Raw genomic sequence first — 8,332 nt, 5'->3', positions numbered from 1 at the left:
CTCTCCTCAGGGGGTGAAGATAATCTCACGACCCCGCAATTCTTGCTAGTGCGTACGGCAGCGTGAGGCCATCACGGCTGCCGTCCTCCTCAGGGCCCTCTGAAATAGGACAGGCGAGGCCCACCTCACGCATCCACGACCGCAGGGTTACGCCCTATCCTTTAAATCCCAGGCATCGGGGCTGTGGGAGGGCCGAGACGACGCTGACGTCTCCGCCGAGCAGGATCGACCCTTTCTCGTTCCCGCCCCGCCGTCTCTTTTTGACAATGACGGTCACAATGTTCTTCACAGAGATGGTCGCGCCACGTCGCAAGAGCCTTCCAGTGTTCCCGCCGCTTCTCGAAGCGACAATTTGCTCAACCAACCTCGCCTCGAACCAAATTCGCCTCCTTGCAGACCTCGGGGAACGTACTAGTACGGAGGTCGCTGTCGAACAGCTGCCTCAGCCTATTCCCCAATGAAGCCGTAGCTAACACCAACGCACGCCCCGGAATCCCGTCGGGACCGGGTCCAATCTAAACCAACCAATCACATCTATCAACACAATCTAAATAAACACAAGTATTAAATTGTTAAATCGGTCCAGTATTTAGGACAGTGATATTTATACGTACAGAACAATCATATAAGGAAAATTACTAAAGTCGGAAGCATAGAAAGAGGCCTGAAAAAACTACGATCCACTTTTAAAAATGTGGCAAGCTTTACTTATTGGAGCATTATCCCATATTTCTCGTAATAATGATTTCTTTTTAAAGTTCCCTATAAATTATAAAGAATCAAATGTTAAGCATTAATAAATAGGTATCTAGAATCAATCTTTCAAAATGTAGGTAAAACAGAAAGATGCTAAGAATATTTGCGGCCCCTAAATGTTATGCCCCTATATTATTTATAATTGAATTTCGATATATTTCTGGTTAGTCCTATAGATTATTAATTTTTATAATACATCTTGTTTAATTTTATTGGTTATTGAACATGATAATAGTTAATTGTGTAATTTTAATATGCATTAAATAATAAAATAAAATAATTTAATATTTATTAAAATTTACTAGTCATTTGCGTACATATACATCTACTTACCTACTTTAAAAATTAAGGGCACAAACACACGCAAGCAACAAAGGTTTCGTTCGTTTATTATAAATTGTCAGCTTCATAATTAAGAAGATGAGCTTATTTTTTTATGATCTCAAAAAATCATATTTTAAATAAAAAAAATACTGGAGATTTTTTTTACGATATCTGCAAAAATGTTTTTTTTTTAAATTTTTTAAGTTACGATTTCTTAAATTCTTTTCTGGAGCGACCGATCGACGCGTGACGTCACAACGCCCAACGTCGCTCGCTCGCCCATACAATTTCGCCTAAATTTTCACGTTATTCTTGATTTTATTTATATTTCGGTTAGTATAAAAAAACTTTCATATATTTATTATACAGTACCATAACATACTAATTTAACAAATAGAACTCAGGAAAAATACTTTTTCTATATATATTATCAACAAAAACAAAAGGATATTTTCGTGATGAGCATTTTAATATGAGTACCTTAGTAGTGAAATTTATCGTATATGTCGTAATAAGTTTTTAGTTTTAGGATCAAACATTTAATTTTTACAGGCTAGTTATAGGTTTTCGTTTAATATAAACATAATTCAGAATTTCAGAATGTTCGTAATACGGTCTTGATACGTTGAATACCGATAGTGTTGTCACAAGAGTTTGTATCGATGAAAAATGCATTTCAATGTTAATCTTAGGTTTTTTGTTAATCTTGAAGATGATTTGTGAAAAACACCGTATCGGCATTGATGTAAGTTGAAAAAATCATTAATGACTGTGAAACCATGACCCAATTTGATTGATTGAGATTGAGAGACCAATGAAATTGATTTTTACCATATTATGTTTTTTGAAAGGCAAATGCGTAGTCTAATATAGTACATATGATACAAATGCCATTTAAATAGGCTTATAAGGGGACTTTTAAATCGCCATGTTACAGTATATAATTAAACGTAAAGCCTTCCCTGCTTTTTCCGTATATTTATGATATGAGCACATTAGCTTCATTCAATGGCAGACGACAGCACTGTAGACGCCTTATATACTGGCTGCACTAATATTTTTTTATTAACCAAAGCCTTAGATTGGGGCCAACCAAACTTGGTACAACTCAACCCCAATACGACACAAGTTAGCGCGATGACTTCTAAAATGACCCCTCATTTTGTGAATACCGCCTTGCTACCAAATCCAGTATCAGGACGTAGGTTCCGCGGTCTATTGGAAGGTGAAGCCAAAGTAGCCTCTAAAAGCTTTATGTGCTCAACAAGGTAAGTCAGCACTTTACGTCAGTTCCTCGCCTAAAATTCCACAAGGGAAAACTCAGCCTCACATGGAGTACTGCTCTCATCTCTGGGCGGGTGATGTTATCACTCTCCATCTTCTATCGCATCTTTTACGGAAAATGCTCTGAGGAACTGTTTAGATTAATCCCATACGCTGAATTTCACCACCGGACATCGCATCTATATTCTAAATTCCATCCATATCATCTTGATGTCTGGAAATTCACTACTACAGCACTATTTTTAAAGCATTTCCTGCCATTTCTGCGGAACTATATTACCCGACGACTTTTCCGAATCGGTATGACATAGAAACCTTCAAGAAAAGCCTAAGCCTACTCATTCCGTTAAGGCCGACAACGCACCTGCAAGTACTCCGGTATTGCTGTCCTTGGACAGTGGTAATCACTTTCCATCAGGAAAGCCTCCTGCTTGTTTGCCCCTCTTTAAGTAGACTCCTCACATGGCTATATGACCAATGACATAGTATGTTTACATCCTTCACATTCGAGATTGATAATTTTATTTGCACTTTTCATTAGAGAAAAATTTACAATAATATGCCGTGGCTTTATATCGTAACTATCGCAACCCGAACTGTGTACATAAAATTAAAATGTAAGCAATGTATATTATATTCTATATTGATATTATTTTCTATCGAAAGCGGAAAGCATTACATGAAGAATACGGACTTATTGCCGATCACAGTTATGATCAACTGCATTAACAAAATATTAAAATAAACAATAATAATAAGCTCACTAATATATTTCGAGTGATTTGTGAAAGAATCCGCAATCATAAGATCGACTTTTGGTAGATTATTTGTTAGTCAACGTGAAATACTGCTCTTATTTTAGCATAAAATAATATATTAATAATCGTTCTAATATTATTATAAGTAGAAGAACATATGAGGTGCGTTAAATCACAAAGAAGGATAGAATAAATACAAAATTATCAACGCGCGTATCGCAAAAGAGTCGCCCTCAATAACGAACCGGGGATGTGTCAAAACAGTCAAAACTCGGACGTAACAAGGATTATACGAGAGCGCCTAAATTGATTTGCTTAAAAAAAAGTTTACATGATATAATCATAATTTTTTCACACATCTTATTATAATCGTGTAAATATTATTTTAATACAAAAAAATATATATTTTTTTAATTAACATCTTCCTAATTATGTCAAATTTAATTAGGTATCATTTCTCTAAATTGTTATTAAAAATATTATTTTTATTACTAATAAAATATTAATAATTTAATAGAATATGTAATTTATTTCTATACTTTTAATTTATAAAACTTGAGACTGTTTTTTCTTCAAGAGGGACTAAAATCAATAAAAAAAATTAATCTATTTTTTGCAAGAATTGGACGGATCCCTTCAAACTTATCTAATATCATTGGAACTCGGAAATTCGTTGTTTTCAAAAGGTATTCCTCTTACCCAAAGAAATCCTTAAGTAAAAAAAGGTACATAAGAGGTATATATTTTGGAACCCACTTTATTTTATTTAGTACCTACATTTACTTTTATTATTTGATTAGCTTTGACTTCGCACAGAATATACACAACAAAGTTTTTCCATTATTTTTTTTAATAATATATAGTTAGTATGTACAAATACTAAAATAAATTCGCATCGGCTATTTTATCGATTTTGGTTTTTCTGAGACATTATTAATTTAGTAATACAGGAACAATGTCGAGTAATCTTTCTTAAAGAAAGAGATAATTTTTAAATAGTTTGTTATTAAGCAATAGGAATATAAAGCTAAAGTTAAGTTGTACTTTTTACCTCTTCTGATTGTAATTGAGCCGATATGGCCTAATGGTTAGAACGCGTGAATCTTAACCGATGATCGTGGGTTGAAACCCGGGCAAGCACCACTGAATTTTCATGTGCTTAATTTGTGGTTATAATTCATCTCGTGCTTGACGGTGAAGGAAAACATCGTGCATATGTCTAATTTCATTGAAATTCTACCACATGTGTATTCTACCGCATTGGAGCAGCATGGTGGAATAAGCTCCAAACCTTCTCCTCAAAAGGGAGAGGAGGCCTTAGCCCAGCAGTGGAACATTAACAGGCTGATATTGTTGATTGTAAATTAAGTCCTGATGTTAAATTCTGATCACAAGAGGCTTACAAATACCAAGATTTACAAAAAATTTGGTTGAGTTTGAATACCACTGGAAATAAACTTTTCATAAATCGATAAAAATAACATGTGGTATTTTATAATAATACTTAATAATAAAATTTCATCTAAATCCGTTCAGCTTTACTATGAAATGGTAATGATAGATTAACGCTACAGCTCTATCTTACAGACAACTTGCGTTTTTCCTGGATATAAAGTCTTATGTAACTTTCTCTTAATTATAATGTGTTTTCTAGAATTTCGATGCACGACGAGTGAGTGACAAAATTAGGGAATATGTACTTTGTTTTAATAATATGTAATCCGGGTACATACATAGCTAGTCATACTATTTCATTTTGGTGACTGAAAAGTCAGGTTTTTAGGTTTCCACAAAACGCAGTTACAGTGGATCGAAGTTTAATTATTTTATTTCACTTATTATTTACGTATTATTTGTTAAACGTAATTTCTCTTTCCGTTTTGTATTATCAGTAGCTGTTGATTATTACGCTTCACATCTTAACCGAGTAATGCAAACCACGTATCTAACCTCCGAAATACGGATTCGCTTACCGGATCGTTTGCTAAAATAATAAATTTGCTTAATGGCTTGGCGAAATTGAAATTTCGACATGGTAAATTTAGACAGTTATAGGTACATAAATGTAACATTTACGAGCGGTTATAAAGCAAAATGCTAATATTTAATTAAAATTTGATTTTGAAAAGGTAATTCAGTTTAAAATTATAAATGTATACTAATTTATACTTCCATATCTATCTGTATCTACATCTTTATTCATATTGTAAAGAGAAAATGTTTAATTTTTTGTGCGTTTGTTTGTAATGGACAAATTAAAAAATCAATTAACTGATTTATAAAATTCATTTACTTGTAGAAAACTAACATTATCAACGAGTAACAGGGAATGAATTTTATTTTCATTTCAGTCAGTATTGCCGAATACTGACTGAAATGCGTGCGTTTCAAAAACTATGGATGATTCCTAAAATTATGTCTTAGGAGAAGATTGAAAGCCCCAAAATTGCATTTTTTTTTTCGATTATATTAACAAATTTTATTTTATTTGATAGGAAAGATATCGAACATCAAAATAAAACAGCGCAGTGGTGTTGTGTGTGTGGTTAAATATAAAAATAAAATTATCTGTATCGTATGTATCAGGGCAAAGCGAGTACGTGCCCGTTTTGCCCACGAGCACATTTTTTTTAAAGAGTAATAACATACGAAATAAAATATGCCAATATTTTTATCTTAGACATTACCAAAATTGTATGATATTATTAACAATATCATAGTTTTCCAAGTTATCGTCAAATCAAAAGATACATCATATATTGTCTGTCTGTTGTACTGATAGTGTCAACATATGCACAGACACACTCAAATTTCACACACACACATACCGGCTTCAGGCGGGGAACCCGCTTTTGGCCACCTTCCCCGAAATGTTTATAGTACTCATCACTGACCACAAAGCAGTCTGCAAAGCTAAATGTCTACCCATTATAGTTCAGTCACAAAAACTTAATTTTGTTCAAATTAGCCAATCAAAATACGGGTAGAATCGAAAACTGATGACATTTTTATTATTATATTTATTATTCAACCCAACTAAATGGTTTCATGATAAACGTTGATTATGAAAATTATTCGAATCGGATTTTTCGTTTAGAACTTACGTGTTTAAAAATTATGAGAGTTAAAAAGTACTGCGGTTTGAGCGAGCAGTACTTTTTACCTACAAATTTTATTTATTGGAAATTGTTGAATAGTAGTACTTTTTAATTTGTGTTTTATTATATTAAACTTTAAAAGGCTCTTTAAATATACAGCGGCTGCGGTGTTTGTCGAACGAACTTAGAACATATTTAGTCCTTTATACACTGTAAATTTTCTTAGGAGTTTTAGCAAAATTAAAACTTTCGCGTAACAAACAATTATGGTGGTGATCAACGATAATCATTAAAAAGATAAACGATAAAATTAAAAAGACAAAAAATATACAGTGACTTATTTTTTTATATATATACTCGAAATGCTACAGGATACTAAAACAAAAATGGATATTTATTTATATTTACTAATAATCTAGGGCTGACATTAGCGATATTTTTGGTGTGACTTTGTTTGTTACGCGTTCACCTCTTAACTACTCAACCGATCTTGAAATGTTGTATACAAGTTGTCATGGCAACAGAAAAGGAGAAAGGTACCACCTACACAAGGCACCTACCATACTACATCTCATACTTGGGCGCAGAATGAATTTAAGAAGTATTCGCAACATAAAAAAGAACACTAAAAAATAATGTTTTTTATTGTAGATTGAAATGTAAAATTTACCCATCATAGTTTTAACCTATCAATAAGAAGATATGCATACTTAATATTATTATTTTTAATTGTATTAAAAGTATTTTTATGCTTGTCAATTTATTTACTCTGTAGACATTTTAATGAAAGTACTACCTTTGAACCTACCTTTGACTGCAGCACTAACCCGGATAATGTGTTTAAGCCTCCCTTAATATAATTATGTTATGAGAGTTGACTAATTAGCCATGCCCACCCCTTATACGATACAATTAAGTTAGCAATCCTGAACACATTCACTCCTGTATTTATGTGGTGTGCGTTTAAGCTTACTCATATTAAAAATGGTAGGAATAAACACTGATTTTAGTCTTTTAAAAATGTATTTAACTACAGGAAGCATGCCGTACTTCCAACCTATGGTGCACCAAATACCTCAGCCATGTGGAATTCTAGAATGGAACGTTAAAAATGCAGCTTGTTAAAAGTATGTACGAAGGTATACGGTATATTTTAAAAAGCTTACATTTTGATTATTCGGCCACACGAAGCTTAAATATGATTTTCTTTTATATTTGACTCTATATATTATATAAATGATAGACGTTTCCCAAACACATTTTTAAATTTATTTTCTTAAACTTTTTTTATCAAAACTACTTCTTTTCTGTTTTTTCCGTTCATCCTACACCTGACTCAAACATGAATCCCACCCCCGTGACACGCAAGCGAAGCTGTGGGCGGAAACTAGGATCATATTATTTTAATAGTCGATGATCTTTCGTAGTAAATAGTCGATCTACTCAAATAAATAACACAAAGGGCCAAAGAGTTAGAGCCTCTTATGTAAATATTTATATGAGTGTGTTGACAGAACAGATTCGAACAAAACTGAAGTAAAAAGTTTGCTTTCCAACAACGTACTATGAAGTTATAATGAGTTTACTTCTTATATGTAATAATATGTACTACGAATATTTCAATAAATCAATTACAATTATATATTTGCTAACCAAAGATGTTAATTATATAAGTTTACCAAACATTGTTAACATCATAATTGACTCCAAGACACGCAAAACGGATGTATTCAATTAATATAATAATAATAATGATCATAAAATTGGAAACCTTTTTTTTCTAAAAGTTGTATAAAAGGTTTTTTATCTCAGCTATCAAATTCTCGTTTTTTTTTAAGGCAGATATCATTCTTTAGGCGCATAACCAACCTGTGTGTTTCAGACAAATAAATACAAAAACACTTTTAAATTACATAACTTTACTTTTCTTTGATTTGTATAATGACGTTCCCATAAATAAATAATAAGCACCTTGCGCTTAATCTTACGTAATATTACTTTAAAAGTCATCCTTAAAGTAGGTATCTAAAAACAAATTTAAAACTAACCTAAAATTTTAATTACGTTATTAGTTTCGTCACTTCATAAAGGACACCAACAAAACGATGTTAT

Source organism: Nymphalis io, chromosome 7, assembly GCF_905147045.1.
Source record: "Nymphalis io chromosome 7, ilAglIoxx1.1, whole genome shotgun sequence".
In the NCBI taxonomy this organism is placed as follows: Eukaryota; Metazoa; Arthropoda; class Insecta; order Lepidoptera; family Nymphalidae; genus Nymphalis; species Nymphalis io.
The sequence above is the reverse complement of the archived record's forward strand: the minus strand, read 5'-3'. Positions refer to the sequence as shown.